At 44.3% G+C, this 20,914-nt stretch overlaps 1 pseudogene; it reads right to left on the bottom strand.

Moving 5' to 3' along the window:
• LOC114695737 overlaps positions 1–20,914 on the bottom strand; it is a 65,255-nt pseudogene that overhangs the window by 24,642 nt on the left and 19,699 nt on the right.

Below are 20,914 nucleotides of genomic sequence, written 5' to 3'. Positions count from 1 at the left end.
CTCACTGCTCCCAACCCATTTCTCACTTGGCCACAGATTTGCTTTTATCTTCTCTTGGCATGGAAACCCCACGTGGCTTCCCTGGGACAAGTCCAAACCCCTCCTGGGACACAAACGGCTTCTCGGGACTCAAGCTTGGACATGCCACCATCTCAGCTCTGTCCCTGGCTCCGCTACCTGGTCCCAGAACGAATACCAGAGGTCCACCTATCCTCACTTTTCACGGCACCAGACACCTCTTTTCCGAGGTTTCCGAGGTGGCCCAGCCCTTCTCAGAGCAAGGCTTCTTCTTCCTGCTCCTCTTAGTCCTGGTCGGTCATGTTTCCACAGTGAGCTGGTGGACTGAGAGTCACAGGCTTTATACACGGATGAGGTCATCCGCTATGTTCCCTCACGCCGCGCTATGTCCCCTCACGCCGCGCTATGTCCCCCCCCCATGCTGTCAGTACCGCCACACTCAGGCCCTAGCATTGGGAAGCACGGGAATGTTTGTTTACAAAATAAATGGTGACTTTCAAATGAGCTTCTGTGATCACTGAGCCTATTACCTTGGGGTAAAATACGTCTATGGCAGAAATCACTACAGCAGTGGGGAAAAAGGATAAACAGTTACGTTATGAGATTCTAAATCTTTAATGTATACAACAGTCACTGAACGGGAGTTAATTGGGAGATGATATGTAGAATGTATAACAGAAACAACAAGAAAATCAGCCCACTGTCTGTCTCTGCCCAACAGAGGCCATTCTCAAGCACAGAGCTACAGCCAGCAACAGTGAGGGGAGGGGGAGGAAACGGCTACCTCGTACATGCGGACATCACACCCGTCCGTACTGCAAGCTGCAATCCGGTACAACTACGGATCAGGAGATGCTGGGATTGATTTAGATATATTACTATTACAACCACCCGAAGCTACGTTAACTGGAAATGATGGGCCTCAGAATAATCGCCTCTCATCTGTCTAAGACAATAGGTGAGGGAAGACAGGGGTGTACAAGCTCGAATGCTCTGGAAATATCTAGAATTTATTCTAGCATAACCTCAGCAAGCCCCTGGAGACTGGAAAGTAAGGCTCTAACGCATCAAGATGATCTCACGGAATACTCCTTTGTTTTCTGAATGTTTACTATGCACATAAAGTATATATATTTTAAAACACCCTATCTTTAACAAGACGGCCTTAGAATCTTGGCAAGCTTCTCATTCCTCCACAGCCCATGGGGAGGTACAGAGCAGGCCTCGGTCAGCAGCGGCACAGGCACAGCTCTGCCACACTCCTCAGACTCCCTTGACTTTAGGGCGGCTAGGTTAGAAAAGCTGCCTATCCCGGCCAGCCCCCAGGACTGAGAACCTGATGGACACGTGAAAACATGGAAGAATGAAAAGCGGGTAAAGCATGTCCACTCATTTCTACTCAGCCCTGGCAGCTCACTGAAATGCCGCTGACAGACACGAAGATGGAGACCAGCCAGAACAAGAGAATGGAAGGCAATCCTCTGCGAGACTCAAAAGCTGGAGTCGGGTAACTTCTGCAGGATGAGACAGCAGGCTGACCAAAGGTGTTTTCCAAAACCCACACAGAAGGTCAGTGGGGACAAGCATCAAGTAAGAGGACTAGCAGCAGGCACAGAGCCCGGTCACTCACGGCAGTCAGGCACAGACTGAAGAGACTCCAGGACCTCATGAACACATGCATTCTCCTCTGCACCATTTCACAGGACACGATTTGAGGCCCTGCTTCTGCGGGTGGGACCTGGGAAAGTCATGAAGGCAGGTACCCCGAACAACTAGCTGTAAGCCAGCCACCATGGGCACGCTGAGACGGGAACCTGGGTCCCCAGCAGGAGCAGCCAAGTGCTCTGAACCACTGAACCATCTCTCCAACCTCCATTAATAACCTCGCTCGTTTGGTTTTGGAGACAGGGTTTCTCTATGTAGCCCTGGCTGTCCTGGAACTCACTCTGTAGACCACGCTGGCCTTGAACTCAACGATCTGCCTCCCAGAGTGCTAGGATTAAAGGTGTGTGCTATAACTTTTTAAATTAAGGGAAGAAATCAGAAAACAGATCGGATGAAGATAGATAATGAGGGAATCCTTTAGGAAAAGCCTTTCATTCTCTAAAAGTCCTCATCATCATTCCACACTGTGTTCCATGTCCTGACATCCCAGGGTCAGAGGCTAAGGACAGAGGGACCTTACTTAAAACTAGAACTCTTCCTTAGGCAGCTGACTTTTAATCTACAGCAATAAAAAAGGCCCTGGCGTCCTGGAAGCAAACTTGCACACATAATATGCCGTGTCCAGCAGACCACTTGATTCATCTAGAACGGGGTTCTCAATCTGTGGGCCACAACCCCTTTGCCAACCCTCTATCTCCAAAAATGTTTACATTAGGACTCAGAACAGTAACAAAATGACAGTTAAGAGTTAGCAATGATGTGATTTTATGGTTGGGGGTCACCACAACATGAGGAGCTGTATTAAAGGGTCGCAGCATTAGGAAGGTTGAGAACCACTGCTCTAGAAGAAACCTTATTCCCAAGGGACAATTATAAATACATATTTGTAAAATTTTCTCTGTAAATTATATTTGATTAGCAAAAACTCTATGTTACAAAGTTTTTTTTTTTAATTATAAATTGAAAAGAAAAATTTCAGGAACATGGAATGGTATAATTATGATTTTTTTTAATTACCACTAGGGAATAAATACTACTTAAGACCACAATGGAAGAAATAGCTTTATATATGAGAAATAATCTAAAGAGAGCCCGGAATAAAATGTAACAGAAAAAAACATAAATGCACTTAGATAGCCTTAGTAAAAGCAAACATGGAAAACATTAACCGCAGGTCCCTCCAGAGCGACCTCAAGTTACCTGCCAGGTAGAGGGCGAAGGATATGAACCTGTGGTAGCGAATGAGGAACTGCAGCTGCTCCTCCCTCTGAACAAACGTAGCAAAGTAATCCGCCACCGTCTCTCCATAGAAGAAGTAGTTCACACACAGGAGGAAGTACCTGCAATTCAAACCCATGAGCTTGATGCATCGGAAGGCTTTCCCCTCAAATGTGACAGAATCACTGCCTGCATTTTGATGGCAATACTAAGATAAAATCAAATTCAGGTGATAAATCCAAAATATGCTCCACCAAAATGCTGTTTTCTCATTTTAAATTTAATTTCAAGCCCATCAGCCAATAGCAACCAGCAATCCACCAAAGACAATTCCTGTGTTTAACTCAAAATACAGTATCAGAGATGACAATGTCAAAATAGAACAGTACACACACACACACACACACACACACACACACACACACACACACACAGTGTTAAGTTTATAATGGACAGACAGATGCACACACACACACACACACACAGTGTTAAGTTTATAATGAACAGACAGATGCACACATGCCTTGTACACACATACACAGTGTTAAGTTTATAATGAAAATTAACTCCTGGCTGTTCCGTGGTCTCCTGTTTGATAACTAACAGCGAGGACACAACCCACCTCATGAAGCAAGTTAAGAGGGCAAAGAGGGAGAGGTGGATGAGCATCTCCTCCCTGCCGCCATTGCCCTGCACATAGTTCTGATGATGTCTTTCTCAGTTCTTCTCAATGCCCAGGAGGACCCCGATTGAGCAGTGGTTCTTCTTATTTTGATTTAATGTGTGCATGCGTTTCCCATATATTTTCTGAGAAGTGGAGAAAAGCGCTAGGATAAATTACCTCATAAATATCAGCACTAACCCCTCCACTTTCCTCATCTCTACGATCTTATTACCTATTTCAGGCTGGCCTTGACCTCTCAGGCTGCCTGACCTCACAGTCCTCCTGCTCAGACAATCAGCAATTGAGCCAGTTGTGTTTGGATCCCAGAACCAGGGTCACAGTCACAAGACACCACACTCAGGTTAGGAACTACTTAGACTATTCTAAGCCCCAAAGGTAAGATACATCTGTCTTAGGAAGACAGTGACTTCCTGGAAGCGTTACGGAGTAACTTCCTTAAAGGTATGACCACACAGCCTGACTAGGATCTATTGTTACACAATGTTTCCTACTCAAGGTCTTGATGGCAATGAGTGCCTGAAATGTTTAAAAAAATACATAAGGCAAACTTTATACATATATGCACATATCAAATATATTGTGTTCTCTCATCAACTGGGAAAAAAATAAGAAAGCTTTTCATAAAATTATGGCCAGGAAGAAAATAAAATGGCAAATATATTAATCATTAATTCGACATCATTACAAAGACTGAAAGGCAAGCTTGCAGCAGGCTGTGCTGGAGGAGGAGCGAAGGTTATTTTCTGTACAAACACAGTTCCAGCGTGCTTCTCTTTCTCCAAAATCATTCTGCAATTTAAACATTTAGAAATGAATCAGATCTGCATAACCAGAGCAGTTCACAGTCACTCACCAACTCAGTGTTCTAAACCACGGAAGGTCATAGGAATGGTAGACTCTGTACCCAATGGTGATGATCTCGTGGAAGCATTTCACTTGGATGCCAGAACCTGCAAATAAGACGAGGTAGCGTGAGTTCCAGTGTTTGTTTGTGCTATGTTACTTTAAAGCAACAATTCTTAATCTACCAACTCCTACTAAACGGCAATAGCAAAGAGGCAACATCCACTCTTCCAAGGGAAACCGTGCCTAATGGGGCAGCAAAGGGATATTCAGATGAAGGCCTGAGATCTTCCCAGAGAGCCAGGGGCAGCGTCTCCTGGGCAGTTGGGTGGCCCTTATCCATTTATCTTTATGATTTATTTCCATGTATTCACAATTTCTCAAGGTGGATCCTCTCTTTTGAGACGGGGTCTCACACTGCAGGGCAGACTGGCCTCTAACTCCCCCGCTCACTTTCTCGGCCTCCTGTGTTACGATGACAGGTACGACACGTCATTTCTGTCGCTTGGATTACTATAGGAAAACGCTGGCTTAGCCAAGTCTGCCTGTGCGTGTCTATCTTTAATCACACGTTCCAGCACACTTAGAAAGATGATGGCATGGCCCTTTCATCTTGGCACACAAGAGGCAGGGCAGCAGATCTCTGTGAGTTCAAGGCTCTCCTGGTCTCTACATAAGTGAGGTCCAGGACAGCCACAGCCAAATAATAAGACTCTACCTAAAAAAAAAAAAAAGATGATGTCCAGGATGAATAATCACACCATCTTCCACTCTTCCTTCTCAGAGCTGAGCAGACTGTCCTACAGCCAGCAACAGTTCTGGTCATTGTGAGCAGAGTCACCATCAGTCTGGCACACGTGCACACTTTGCCCAGACAACAACCTTGGTGGAGTTTCGTTTGCAAGGCGTCCTTGTGTTCATGAGTTGATGTTCTGCTCATGGCCCCTCCCAATGACAAACCCACGGATCTAGGTGCAGCTTCAACATCTTACTCAAGCCTGGCCAATTCCAAGACTCAAACAGCACGATGAAAACCTCTGAACCAAAAGGAGAGTCTTGGTGAACACAGCAAATTATTTTCCATCCTCTCAACAGCCACAGCCAAAGGCTTATGACTGTGCAATCTTGTACAATAAGACTTTTATAAGCTTAAAGAGTTTAAAAATCAAAGATTATAACACACCAATTTGCAACTTAGAATGTAAAATACTACTATTTGGCCTTTCACTGAAAAAGGTTTCCGAATTCATGTTTGAAGGTTTGATGTTTTGAACATTTCTTGGGTCTGGGGAAATGAGTCGGTGGTAGAGACCCACTGCTCAAGCGTGAGGACCTAAGTTGACTTGCATGAAGTTCAAAGCCCAGCACCGGGGGAGGGCGGGGCAGACAGCAGGTGCATCCAGGGCTCGTGGGCCAGGCAGCTACCGGAGCATCAAGCTCCACCTCAGGGAAAGTCCTCTGTCTCAAAACAGAAGGCGCAGAGAGACAGACTGACACTCAACAGCCACCCTCCACCTCCAGGATGCACACACAGGAAAGTGCACACACAAAAGTGCACGTGTGTGCATGCACACAAACATGCACACAAGTGGAAAGACACAGAGAGAGAGATTTCTATAAACTAGCCTTCTCAAATCTGTCTTTCAGGATATTTTTAAGCTATTCTACCATCAAATATTTATTACTTGTCCAATCATATACTTTAAAAAAGTAAATGTTCTCTTTTGCCATATAATAAAGAAGTATTTATTATCCCAAAGTACAAGAAGTACTGGTAGCACAAGTCATAGTGTATTACAAAAACAAAGAAGATTGAAAGGTCATTCTTCAAATAATCTTTGTGTAAATATGAAATAAAAGGTTATTTTCATATAATAATCACAGAATGGGGACAAAGTTCAGTGTGGAGACAAAATGGCAAAACCACACCGTTTACAGAACACAGAGCTTTTAAAATATCCAGTGTCGTGATGCAATCTCTATGAACACACCCACTCAGCACTACACCGACTCCTAAGAGGAGGAAAAGAGGGGCTTTATTTAACAGCCATGTTATCTGTGTGCTTATCATTACAGCTGGCAAGGAGAATACAGAATGTCCGGGAAAACCAAAAATAAGGAATTCAAAACACTAGAGTCAAAACTCTTTAAAATATATTTACAGTATAAGGACTAGGAGATTACACAGAAATTGATACATCATGCCACTGAAACTGGTAGAAATAAACACTGAAAGAACTCCACTGGTCCAATTAATCTGTTTAAGAGCCTTAAAAACAAGAGCCAATTCTTTAGCAGCCCACTTTACTAGCCATGAGGACTCCTGGAAACGCTTCCTGGCATTTGCTTCCAGACGGAGTCTGTGAAGAAGCATGCGACTCTAATGGCATGTGGAACTAACCACACACACCTGTGGTGGGGACAGATGGACAGCGGCAGCACCAAGGCACAGAAATAGACAGTCAGTGTGTCTCGGATGACTGAGGTATGGATTGTCTCGGATAACTGAGGCACGTTAGGGTACGTCTCGAATGACTGAGGCCCATTAGGGTATGAATAAGTAGTTCATAGCTGTGAGGATACACAGTGGTGGACGGTAGCAGAGGAATGACATGAGAAGACATGAATATTTGGGACAATGGGGCGGGGACGGGGCACTAATGAATGTCAATGTGGCAAAAGCAGGCAGGCAGTAGTTCAGGTTGGTGACATGACCGAACCAGCAGAGCATCACGGGGACGTGGAGAAACTAGTCAGTGATGATGGAACCTGGGAATGTGCCGCCTGACAAAAACAGCAAACAAGAATTTATTTCAATGTTTTAGATCAGACTTTTGGGATATGTGTGAGGTAAAACATCAAGATGGGGGGTGGAACAGAGCCGTTCACTCCAGCAGGCCAGGCCCAGAATGAGACGCAAGAGACAAAGACAGATACAGCGCCAACAGCTGTTCTGCCTACCTCCTCCAGCCGGCCCTCCTTTCAAAGTTTCCACAGCTCCGGAGGACAAGTCCGTCAGCTGGGAACCCTGATTAGGTCAGACCCTGGTGATCACTCTCTCTCGGTGATTAGATCACCGGGTGGAAACCAAACCTTCAACCTAGGAGCCTTTTAGGGGACATTAAACCATAACAAAAGGCTAAGGATGAGGAGGGAACACAGAGTGGAAAGGAAAGCCTGGAACAACGGATTTATGCAGGACAGCTGGGGGTCACACAGGACTGTGGGCTATACAAACAAAAATGCCTATTTTTATTCTAGGAACCTATTTTAAGAAGATAATCTGATTTATTACATCAGAACTTATTTGCACTCAAGTATGTTCAAAATTAAAGATGTTCTCATTCAAGAAACAGAACATAACCTGATTGTTTAAAAATAGCATAGTGACTTAAGAAAGACAATGCTTCACGTTCCATTATAGAGCAGAAAAGGTTAAAAAAAACACCCTAAATACTTTAGGCAGGTTATGATTCTCTTTTTAAAAATCAGGATCCAACTGAGCATGGTGCACACACCTGGGATCCCAGCACTGTGGAGGCCGCAGGACTGCAAGTTCAAGGCCAGCAGGGGCCATACAGTGAGATGACCATCTCTAAGAGTTCTGAACTTCATCACGGAAAAGCAGTCTGGCCCTTCTTGGAGCAGCATGATCCCCTGACTTCCTGAGCTGAAGACATTTTTTTTATTGTGACTAATTTTACTTTCAAATGTACTTTTAATAAAAGGAAAACCACACCAGGTTGCTGATAATCACATCCATTCTCAGCAGGACACGGGAATAAAGGACAGGGAGATGGGTAGATCGTTCGTGCTCTGCTGTAGGCAGGAGACGGGGGTGGGGGGGGTGGGGGGTAGGGTGAATACATGGAAGAGGCTGAATGAGCTGAGCTGAGCTGAAGAAAGCAACAGAGTAGAAAAGGGAGAGTCTGCCACTGCCACAGCCGCCTGGTACACAAGTGTGTCCCCGGAGGGCACGTGCCACGGTGGGAGCAGTAGTGACTGGCGGAGGGGGGAGGGGTGGTGAACAGTTTTATCCTGAGAGCTCGTCACCTTCTCAGCTTCTCCTCACATAGTAATAATGAAGGACACTGTGTGCACCCCCAAGAATGGCCGTCACTATTCACTGCTAAGCCATGCTCGGATCCCTGGAAACACTTGGATCAATCTGTTGAACAAATGGATTTCTCCTGGCTCCCACAGCCGAGGTATACACTCTGTGAGGAAGACCTCCACTCCCAAGTCCTCTCACCACCCCTTGACTCCTGTTCAACCTTCAGATGGAAGATCAAGTGTTGGGCAATGCTTCCAGAGGGTCTGCCAATGCCTTTTCTGCTCTTACAGTACTGTCTTTATTTAAAGCACTGCAGTTGGTCATTAGAAGCAGCTAATCAGTTCTTTACAGTGTAAACAGCCAGCACCATCAAAACAAAGCTTGGTATGTTTTCCTCAGCAGCAGCACCATTAACATACCCCGGTGCTACGGTCATTCCTGGTGCACACCAGTCACCTTGAAGGCATTTAGGAATGAATGAAGTAAGAGCTTAATTTGTCTGCTTGCCCTCATGACTTGTTTGGCTTCCCATACACAACACCTAAATCTCTCAGAAGGGCGTCTACTCAGCTCTCCAGTCTCATCCCCAGCAGTCATCCACAGGTCAAGCCGGATCCTGTGAGGGGGTAACACCTTCTCAGCAGCCCCTGCCTTGACCATGGTATCCACCTTGAACTCCACCTTGCTTTCTCTGTGTAATCTTCAAGCTTAGGCATCATCTCTCTGTAAGCCCTTTGCTAGCCCTCTTTTAGACCGGATGACATGTTTCTCCACCCTTGTGCTCAGAACATGGCCTGTCACAAGACTTACCGCTATGTAGTCCTCTGACTGACTGAGTGCTTCTGCTGTTACACTAAGTTCCTTCAAGTCAGGGAGCTAGTCAGATATAAATACGTGGAAGTGGTATGTGCGTTTCTGCCATACCTAATCCTCTGCATGGTACTGGACACACAGATGTCTGTGTATAAGGCACACTTGCTCTCTGCTGAACGGGCACACTGAGGGACTATTTTGCAAACAGTAAAAGATTAGTCTGAATCATTTCATGAACTAGAAGTTGCTTAAAGGAACTGAAATTGCTGTTCCAAGTCTCGGGTTACCTTTTTTTATTATATGCTCAAATTACTTCAATGGTATATAAATACTGAGAAACCAAGGCCTTAGGAAGGCGTCGATCACTTACCAGAAGCATCAGCATGAAGGACCCCATATAGATGATCAGGAAAAAGAGGAGATCATGGTGAGGGTGAGGATCCCCGGACCCACCAGTTCTTCCACCTACAAAGAGGTTTATAGAGTCAGTGTTCAATGATGTGATTTTAGAGCTTTGGGACGTGTGGTTTCAGTACCTAACTCGCAGATTTGGGCCTTTCTCCTAACTGTTCTTTAAGGATATCTTATTTCATTTTATATAATAACAGCAACAGTTGAAATTTTACATTATGGGGTTGGGATTTAGCTCAGGAGTAGAGCACTTGCCTAGCAAGCACAAGGCCCTGGGTTCATCCTCAGCTCCAGGAAAAAAAAAAAACAAAAAACAAATTTTACATTATGTTAAGTGAAGAAAGAAGGTGATTGTTGCTACCGATGAGTGGGGATAAGTCACAAGGATGGGGAGTTAGGTGGTCAGCCCTGATGTGGGACAGGACATCCCAATGGGGATTTTGTGAGGTGGAGGAGCCTAAAGTGAGTCCTGGAAAGGGATCCTTTGGTGTACTGACAGCAGAGCTCCCACCGGGAAACTCAGGGTTTGTTTCTTAGAGCAGAGCATCCTGGCAGCAACAAAGGGCTAGCTCCTGCCTCAATGAGGACCCATCTCCCTGACACCTCTGCTTTAAGGACGAGCACCCCTCCCCTCGCATGCTATTCCCTAAAAGAATATCCTTTGGAGGGAGGGGTCCTTGTACTATTTGATCATGCCATGAGGTACGCTGGCAGACACACTATACAAAAAGCTACGGATAATTCTAATCCATGGACTGTCATTTGTAGGTCATGTTAGAATCCCTGAGACTGGGTTCAGTGTCACACACCGGTCATCCCAGCTACTTGGATGTAATGATGAGAAGACCACTTGAACCCAGGAGTCTGAGGCCAGCCTGTGCAGCACAAGACCCTGCCTCACAAACAGATTCTGAAGGCACCTGTATATGGATCATTCCAGGTCCAAACTCGCCGCTGTTTTTCTTTATGATTGTAGTGATTTTTACCACATAGGCTTTAGGCTCCACAAAGTGGAGGATCCCATGGATCGAACGTCTTCTCCTATGTCCCCTGATCAATACAACCTCCATCAGTTTCACCAGCAATCTTCCTAAAAACCAAGGTCCTCAGCTCCATGTGCTGGATGTGTATTGTGCGAATTCAAAGAGCATTTGAATACTGAACTGAAGGAATGATTTGTGGAAGTTTACATTGTTCTCTGCACGCGGACTCCTCCTTTGTTACACTGTCTGCTGAGGGCGTGGCAACAAAATACAAATGCATCTTGTATAGAGCATTTGCTCAGCAAATATTGGATGAGATACTGAGCCAACCAACAGGTTAATAAAAATATAAGACATTAAGTTAAAAAAGATTCTCAGGCAGGACCAGCAAGATGGTTCTGCAGGTAAAGGGGCTTGCTGTGCAGGCCTGGTGAAGGCGAAAAGCAGGAACAGACTCTAGAAAGTTGTACTCTGACCTCTGACCTCCACACAACAGTGCTGTGGCTCATGTGTACATGTGCACATACATAATACATTTTAAAATAATTTTTAAAAGATTTTTATTAGTTGTCACAGCAAACAAAATCCCCGACAAAAAGCAAATGGGGTGGGGGACCCAGCATGACAAGAAGGCGTGGGGACCTGAACAGCCATGTCACAGGTGATAAGCAGAAAGCAGGATGCCAATGCTTTGCAGGTGTCTTTCTTTTCCCTTTCCACTCAGTCCAAAGTCCAGCCCAAGGACCATGCTGCCCATGCGCAGGGTGGAGCTCCCTGCTCCGGCAAGGCTCCTGTAACCTCGTTACAGCCACACTCCAAGTGTCTAATGAATGCTCTGGGGGTTTGTGAATCTAACCAAACTGACAATTAAAGTTAACCAGCACATAGGACTTTTATTAGTTCCAATAATAACATTTAATTTATATTGCAAAAGATTTTGATTCAATTTAGTCTAGTTCATGCGTTTATTCTAGGCACAGGTCCTCTCCCTTTTTACAACAGAAGTGTTAGCTGATTTCAGCTACTTATAAAATACTGGCTATATCGCTTGCTTTCAACCATTCTCCTACATTAGGTGACTGATTCATTTTTTTAGACACATAAAAAACCATGAAGCTGGTGGTGGCGCACGCCTTTAATCCCAGCTCGGGAGCAGAACCAGGCGGATCTCTGTGAGTTCAAGGCCAGCCTGGGCTACCAAGTAAGCTCCAGGAAAGGCGCAAAGCTACACAGAGAAACCCTGTCTCAAAAAACCAAAAAAAAAAAAAAAAGAAAAACCAAACCATGAATCCTAAGTGTAGCATTTGTGTGCATGGGGGTGTGTGGCACTGGGGCTCACATGCAGAAGACCCATGCACCGCATACTAGACAAGGCACAGCCTCACCCCCATCCTGCACAATTTAGACACTTCCTCAAATAATCCTTCACTGTCATTTCTGTACTCAAGGATCCAAAACATCAACAGCATGAAAACCACAGCCTTTGCTAGCTTCCCAGGTTTCCCCTGAGGCACTCAAACTGGGTTTACCCTACCATAGTTCCCTCTACTGTTTAGTAAAATATGTAGAATCACGATTTCTCTCATCAGACTTTGAACTTCAGGCCTGAACTAAAAGTCAGCGTACAGTCAGAAAATGCAACTGAAAGGTTCTGTTTAGTTTTAAAGACGTTACTCTGCAGTTAATGAGTGGATTAAGGAACTGGGCTAAGTCATAAAGCCAGGCAGAGGCAAACCAAGGGCCTTAACTCAGCCAACGGCAATAATCCTGTCCTGTCTGCATGAAACCCGGAATCATAACTAGCCTTCCCCTAGAGAAGTATCAGAAGCCAGTCCTGGATGGGAGCCGCCACCATTCAGATGTTAGCCATGTCTGGTCTGAGCTGCGAGAACCAGAATTATCAGGAAAACATCCACTCTCTTCTCATCATCTTATAATTACAGTCACCACAGCCTGGGCCCTGAAGGAACACACTCTACTCTGTTTAGCCACTTTTAAAAAAGAGAAAAGTTTTGTTGGTATCCAAATTAATGAGTATCACTGTGATACACTGCTGTTTATGCATTATACTTAATTTTTAATCCATCTCCCCCCCCCCGTGCCTCCCCTTCCTCCCCACGCACACATTCCCACTCCATTCCCATCATATGTGCCCCCTCCTCCTCTTGTTCCCCTACTCACACCCACACCTGCCCCTCTTCTTTCATGGTCTCTGTGTGTACACACACATCCAGAACACACACGCACACAAGACCACACTCACACACACACCTGCCCCTCTTCTTTCATGCTCTGTGTGTACACACACATCCAGGGACATACATATACACAAGACCACACTCACACACACGCCTGCCCCTCTTCTTTCATGGTCTGTGTGTACACACACATCCAGAGACACACACGCACACAGGCCCACTCTCGCACACACAAATTTAAAGCTAGCTTCCACATTTTCTGAGTCTGGCTAGTTTACATAATGCAACAATCTCTGGTTTCATCCATTTTCCCACAAATATTACAACTGTATTCTTTGCAGCTAAACAGAATTCTCGGGTTATGTGCACCACATCTTCCCGATCCGTTTATCTGTTGATGACATCGTAGCTACTGTGGACAGAGAGCAAGATCATCCATATGGACACATCTCTGCATGGTGCTGACTTAAGAAAGAGTCCTGCTAGCACACACCCAGGGTGGTACAGCTAGGTCACATGGTAGTTCTTTTTTTTTTAAGATATTTATTATATTTTTATTATGTGTGTCTGTGTGGGGTCCGTGCAGGCATGAGTGCAGTGTCCATGGAGTACAGGAGGGGACTGGATCCCCTAGAGCTGGATCACAGGTGGTTGCGAGCTGACATGCGTGCTGAGAAACAAACTCAAGACCTCTGTAAGAGCAGTAAGTGTTCTCAACACCACCGATCCATCACTCTAGCCTCTTTAAAAAATTTGTTACATTGTATTTATTTTGTGGATTTATTTTTGTGCATAGTGAGAGATCATGGGTCTTGCTTAAGAAAAAGAAACACCTCACTTCAAGGACAAGGTTGGAAGGATGCATATTCAGGAAGGGGGCATTCAGGTCAGTTCTAGCTCAGGGCCCTCTCAGTCCCCGTTCTGCATGTCTAGAGCAACAGGACTTACCTTCACCTCTGCGGGCAGTCAAGTCCAGCAGCAATAGGCTGTATGCTCTGGGAGTGGCTTGGACAGCCCTGGCCAACCTTTCAAAGGAGGAATGCTCATGCCTGCTACTAGGGTGTTTGTCAGCTGTCTTTGTCTCTCGGAGCCATCAGTCCAGATGAGGAAAGTAGCTACATACGTAGATTTATACGTGGATTTAAATGTATACCAGGGTTTTTAGTAAACAGTTAATGGTATGACTCCTTGTGGCTTTTCCACAGATATCTTGTCGTTATTTTACCCACCTCGCTCCCCATCCTAACCCCTCTTCCCTGTCCGATCATTTCTATCCTGCTATTCTTCCCTCTGCATGGTAAGTGCTTAACCACTGAGCCATCTTTCTTGCCCCACTGTGGAAAGCTCTATTGAGAATCTCTGTGTCTACAGTCCTCAAGAAAATGTGGCCCCAGTTTTCTTTGTTCTTAGCTCATTTGGATATGAATATAATCACAGAATGATTTTGTTCAAGTTCCTTTCATGGAGCAGTTAGAGGATATTAGAAGTTAGTTCTTTAAAAGTTTGGTAGAATTTGGTGGTGAATGCACTCACTCCTGGGCTCTTCTATGTTAGCAGACTTTTTGTTTGTTTGTTTTGTTTTTTTCAAGATAGGGTTTCTCCATGTAGTTTAGTGCCTGTCCTGGATCTCGCTCTGTAGACCAGGCTGGCCTTGAAATCACTGAGATCAGTCTGCCTCTGCCTCCCCAGTGCTGGGATTAAAGATGTGTGCCACACGCCCAGCTGTTAGGAGACTTTTAATGACTATTTTCATCTAATAGCTTGTTGGTCTGTTGTGTCTAAGAATGTATCGACTTCTTTGGATTTTCCAGCTTTCTGAAGCACAAGTTTTGAAAGTATTCCCTGATCACCCTCTTGATTCCACTGGAATCTGATGAATCTCCATTTTTACCTCTGGTTTTATTATTTTGTGTCTCTCTCTCTCTCTCTCTCTCTCTCTCTCTCTCTCTCTCTCGGTAATTTGGCTAGGGGTCTATCGACATTTACCAGTTCTTATAAAGATCCAATTCCAGCTCTAACTCTACACCTCTCTTTAATCTCCGCTGTATTACTTCTGCCTTGGTCGTCTTCTTCCTGTGTGTTGCTTTGGGTGGCTCACTCCTGTTTCTTGACGTGAATAAGGTTTGTGTTGGAGCTCCATCTCAAAGAGACGGGGCTTTATTTTTCAATATAAGCACTTATATTATAAGCTTTTCCTCTATAAGTTCCTCAGCTATATCCCAACTTCCAGGAAGTTCTACTTTCATTTGATTGTAGGAATTTTTAAATTCCTCTGTTTTTTTTTTTTTCAGTGAGTCACTGTCATTTATGGGTGTACTGTTCAGTTTCACAGTCATACCTGCAGTTTATATAAAATTCTTTTGCTATTGATTCCTTTTTTTTTCCCACTATGATCTGCTCAAACACATAACAAAATTATCTTTGGCTGACTTGGTGTACAATGTTACTTTTTTAAAGTTTGTGTATTTTCAGAGCAAGGGACCAGACAAGAATGAAAACAGGTGGCCCAGGTGATCCAGCATCTCAAAACGCCCCTGTTACAATCTCCTCAAAATTCTGCATCCAGAACAGCTTCAAGGATGCTGACTGAGATGATCCAGCCTCACAGAAATACTCCAGTCAGGACTTAACTATAATCCTAAATTTTCTCAGGGTCCCCCAAAGATAACAGCACCACAAACAACAGGAAGCAGTCTAGAGAACTATGCCCACATTCCCAAAAGATGGGTTATAGTTATTTAATATCATTTAAGGGGATTGGTTACAAGTTGTTATAATTGTCAGGAAAAAAAGCTAAACAAAAGATTAGATTCAGGATCTCATTCTAAAAAGAGAAGGGGGATATAGAAATGATAAGATAAAAGGGTAGATTATTGAATCTACTTTAATTCAAAAACAACTACTAATATTAAATATTTCACATTGATATGGATTTGGGCTTATTGATACAAATTTAAAGTTAATTTTGTTATACTAGATGTATATTTCTACGCTTGTTTAAGGCACTGTGTTTTTGCAGATCATTTAAAAATATAATGTATATAAAAATACAGATTAGCCGGGCGGTGGTGGCGCACGCCTTTAATCCCAGCACTCGGAGGCAGAGGCAGGCGGATCTCTGTGAGTTCGAGGCCAGCCTGGGCTACCAAGTGAGTCCCAGGAAAGGCGCAAAGCTACACAGAGAAACCCTGTCTCGAAAAACCAAAAAAAAAAAAAAAAATACAGATTAATAGTCATCTATAACAGTTAAACTTACAGTCATGCTAGGTATGTTTTCAAGGTTATACACAGATATATTTAGATAGAGAGATGGTCTCAAACACTTCAAAGACCTATAGAATATGGCATTTAATATGCTTATTAACCTAAAGCTTTTCATAACAGTGAGACATGTCTATTCCTGGCAGCACCAATCTACTTCAGAGAAGATGGTGGGCAATGAAGAAACTCTGCATGGAGTTTGTTTTCTTTATAACAAAAGCTAGCCATGTGGGCAAAAGAAACTGCCCTTGCCCCAATTATTGACAATATACTGTCCAAACTGGACCAGCAGGATGCAAGAAAGGTGACTGCCAAACTCTGCCAAGACAAGGTAGGACAGTCCTTCAAAATTCCCTGCTTCTCAGAAAGGTCTGTCAGATACTCTAGGCCTGTAGGCCAAAGTAGATGCCCCAATGCTACAGAAGAACCTAGGGTGACTGTCCAGGTGGCCTGGTGTTCCTGTAATTAGGTAACATTTGATCCTTCTGGGGTCTTTGATGGAGTTAGGATAAATTTGATATAAAATATTAGACTCACAGAGATAAGATAGATAATAAAATATTTTCTCTAATTTTGTCAAATACAAATGGACTAGATATTATAACTATAATTCATACTTAACTGGGTTTTTTGTACATAATCTTACTATATTAAAGTTAAAACCTTCCATTTTAATTAGACAAAGAGGGGAAATGCTATGGAATAATCCTTTTGTACATTGTGAAGATTTGTCACTCAGATTGGTTTAATAAAAAGCTGACTGGCCAGTAGCCAGGCAGGAATTATAGGCAAGACAACCAGACTAGGAGAATGATTGGAACAAGGTGGAATTAGAGAGACGCCAGCCAGCCACTGGGAAAGCAGGATGTGTAGAAAATGAGGTAACAAGCCATGAGCCATGTGGCAAAGCATAGATAAGAAATATGGATTAACTTAAATGTAAGGGTTAGCTAGGAACAAGCCTGAGCATTTACAATTTACATTGTCTCCAAGTCAATTATTTGGGAAGCAGCTAACAGTTATTTGGGAACAGGTGGTCAGGACAGGAAAACTCTGCCTACTCTTCTTATTTACTGAATCTTAACAATTTTGCTGCCTATTTTTTCTGGCTAGCTGGGTTGTTTGTTCTTTTCTTTCCCCCTTACTAACAGGAGGGGGTCTTCTGGTGTACCGTGTTGGACATAATGAATTTCCTTTGTTCAGTTCTTCCTTTTACATCTGCACAGGTTTCTTCGAGTCTCTTCTGCAGAGCTGGCTCAGGGGTCATGAACTGCCTTTGTCTTGAACTGTTCTTGTTTCTCCATCAGTTAAAGATGCCTTTGCTGGAAACAGCAATCTTGGTTGGCAGTTATTGACTTTTGGGTTTTGAAATATATCCTTTCATGCTTTTCTGGCTTTTAGGTGGCTGGTGAGATATAATACTTTTTATAAGTTTAACTTTACTGAATTGTTTTTTTTTTTACAATTTTTAATTTTGAAAAATAAATATTTTTGATATTTCAACTATAAAATGAAGATTCTTCTCTTCATGTCTATTTAGGGGTACCCATTCCTCCAGATTTGGGGTTTTCTGTCAAAATTTTATTGAATATTTTTTCTCTCCTGTGGTTGATCTAGGTTCCTTCTTCCTTCACATGTATTCTTAGGTCTGATCTCTGTGTGTAACCCAGAGGTCTCGGACATTGTGACTGTGGTATTTATTTTCTTTTTTACTGGTGTCTGAGTGTGGAATTTCCTTAACCTTGCCCTCTATCCCTGACATTTTTTCTTCTGTTTGGCTGAGTCCATTGGTAATGCTTATTTTTTATTGGCTTCATTGAGGTTTTCATTCTAAAACCTCTTCTTTTCCCACCCTAAAGACCTCACTTCCTGCTGACTCACCCTCAGTTGCTTTCTTTTCCACGTCCCGGACGGACTCGTCTGTTTGTGGCTCCCAAGGTCACCGATCATCTACAGGTCAGTTGGGAATCTCCGCCTGGCACATTAGCTACACCAGAATCTTCGGGTTCCGGAGCCGAGGAGAAGCCACGGTACCATTTCTTCCCGTGTCAAACACGCACACCTGTTGGTTTGGACATCCTCTGGCTGCGCAGCCTATTCACGTGGGCTCACTCACCAGCATCCCGCAGCGAGGACAAAACCCATGTGGCCCGTGAGTCTCCTGCTCCCTCCCACCAGCCGTGTGCATAGCCGTGTGCACCTGCCCGCCTCTTCTGCCTCATCCATCTTTTTCTTTATACACCCCAGGGATCCTACCTATCACACTCCATGAACTTCCAAAACCCTTCCTCTGTAAACTCAGTGTTTTTATCTCCTCCTCCTCCTCTCTCCTTCCCGGAAGCAGTGGAGCACCCAGTCTCACCCAGAACCATTTCATTGCATACTAATTCTTCTCCCAATAAGATAAAAAATTCACTTAATCTCCAGATTTTCCCCAAACTACAGTTAGAAGGTAATCCCCTATCAATCCGTACTGTATGTATCAGTGTGTCTTTGGTCCTCTTTCTGCTGCTGTAACCGAACACCTGAAGTTGGGTAATTCACGAGGGACAGAGATTGACTTCTTACGGTCCTAGAGACTGGGAGTCCAGGATCAGGGTGTGGCATCTGGGGATGCTGCCACTTCTAGTAACCAAGGGCAAGCCACCAAGAAAAGTCCTTTGAGAACAAGACTTCTTTTACGATAACTACCCCCACCCCATGTCAATGGCACCCATCTACTCACGGGGGCTCTTATGAGGCCACACCTCTCAGCCCTGGTGTACGAGGGGTTGAGTTTCCACATGAAGTGTGGGCAACACTTGAAACCACATCCTCCTGCAAACAAAAACTGCCTTTCAGAGTTGAAATACTCAGTTAAAAAACATAGCACGATATGGAGGGCAGGAAATCACTGCTGCTAAACTGGAGTGGATGGTCTATATTGGCTTTCTTAGTAATCATCTACATCAGTGGCAGAAGACCACACCTGGCTCACCTGATGTCCTGATTCAATCCCTAATACAGCCAGGGAAAAAGAAGCGATCCTTTTAAGTGGTTACATGCTGATCAAATCACAGTCAGGCTGTTAATATAACCAGTAAGTCGGTTTTGTTTTCAAAAGTTAATGACATGTTTTAATTATTTTCCTAGAGGCACAAGCATCATGAGTCATCAAGAACTTGCGTGGCCACGCAGTTATTAAACCAAGGATACGGACCTAGAGGCGGCCTGCAGAGCAAGCAGGATCTGTCATCTGAAGGAGAGCAGGAGTTTGGAGAAAGCCCTTCTACCAGCCTGGAGCAGAGGTGGACAGGAAGTGTGTGGGTTCTCAGAGAAAGGCGATGGCAATACAAAGTTCAAGAGTGCCAGTAGGCTTCCCTGGATTTTCAGGGTTTCTGTTGCATTAGCAACACCCTGGACGGATCACTCTGTTATGAGAGCCTCCCTACTGAACTGTCCAGGTCTGTTCTCACCACAGCTGTCAGCTACTGTGCTGACACGGAACACTGCCACATGTCCCCAGAAGAGACTCACTGAGAGCTAAAACTACCTGGCTGATGAGCAGACCCTTCAGAGCACACTCACCCACCTGGCTAATGGACACACACCCCTCGGACCACATTCACCTACCTGGCTAAGAATCACACCCCTCAGAGCACACTCACCTACCTGGCTAATGATCACACCCTCAGAGCACACTCACCTACCTGGCTAATGGACACACCCCTCAGAGCACACTCACCTACCTGGCTAATGGACACACCCTCGGACCACATTCACCCACCTGGCTAATGGACACACCCCTCAGAGCACACTCACCCACCTGGCTAATGATCACACCCCTCAGAGCACACTCACCTACCTGGCTAAGGATCACACCCCTTGGAGCACACTCACCTACCTGGCTAATGGACACACCCTGGGGCACACCTGGATGTCGAAATGGCTGAGCCAAGTGCAGTGAAGGAAACTTTTCAGGCCTCTCCCAGTTTCAAAAGCATATATCTTTTGAGGCATCACAGAGCAAGGGGTCAGAAATGAGCCTGAACCAAGGCCAAGCAGTTCCACTCTTTAAGAAAATTATGGATTCACTTTAACAAAATCATATGTTTCTAGGAAAAAGCTAGCTACAAAAAAAAAAAAAGTTTACTATACAGATGTTTTTCATTGTGAAAATTCAGAAAACGAATTAATTGCCCCCCCAATGGGTAGAAGATATTTAAGGATAGGAGACATTGCTTCTAACTATCACTGCATGAAATGAGAATAGCAAGGTACAGGATATGATCCCGTTTCTGCAGCACACACATGCACACACACAATGCACAGAAGCGAGGGTCTAAGAATACACAGCACTCCAACAAACAGATGTGCTGGAAAGTCACGGCTTCCTCCACAACTCAGAAACTTCCACACAGCGAGGGTTTTTAACCCTCCAGATCTACAAACTCCAGTCTCTACAACATGCTCTCATTTTGGTTTATTACACTAGAAGAAGACTCCAAAGTGTACGTTGTACAGGAGCATCCATGTACTTTTTACAGAGCAATCCCCTGAGATTAAACCCGCAGACCACCTACTGTTTCGGTTTTTCAGAACAAAGTCTCTCATAAACGGTGTCATACAATCTATCTTTCTGATTTTGAGGACCATCCCCTCATGACACAGCACAGGTGAGAACAAGGCATGGGTTCACCATGCATCACAATGCCTGGGCTCATATTATTTCTCTGCCCCTCAGGTTCCTCACGTACAAAACAGTTACAAGCATAACCATGGTGCA

The sequence above is a fragment of the Peromyscus leucopus genome, unplaced genomic scaffold (assembly GCF_004664715.2).
Source record: "Peromyscus leucopus breed LL Stock unplaced genomic scaffold, UCI_PerLeu_2.1 scaffold_305, whole genome shotgun sequence".
NCBI lineage: Eukaryota > Metazoa > Chordata > Mammalia > Rodentia > Cricetidae > Peromyscus > Peromyscus leucopus.
The sequence above is the reverse complement of the archived record's forward strand: the minus strand, read 5'-3'. Positions and strand labels throughout refer to the sequence as shown.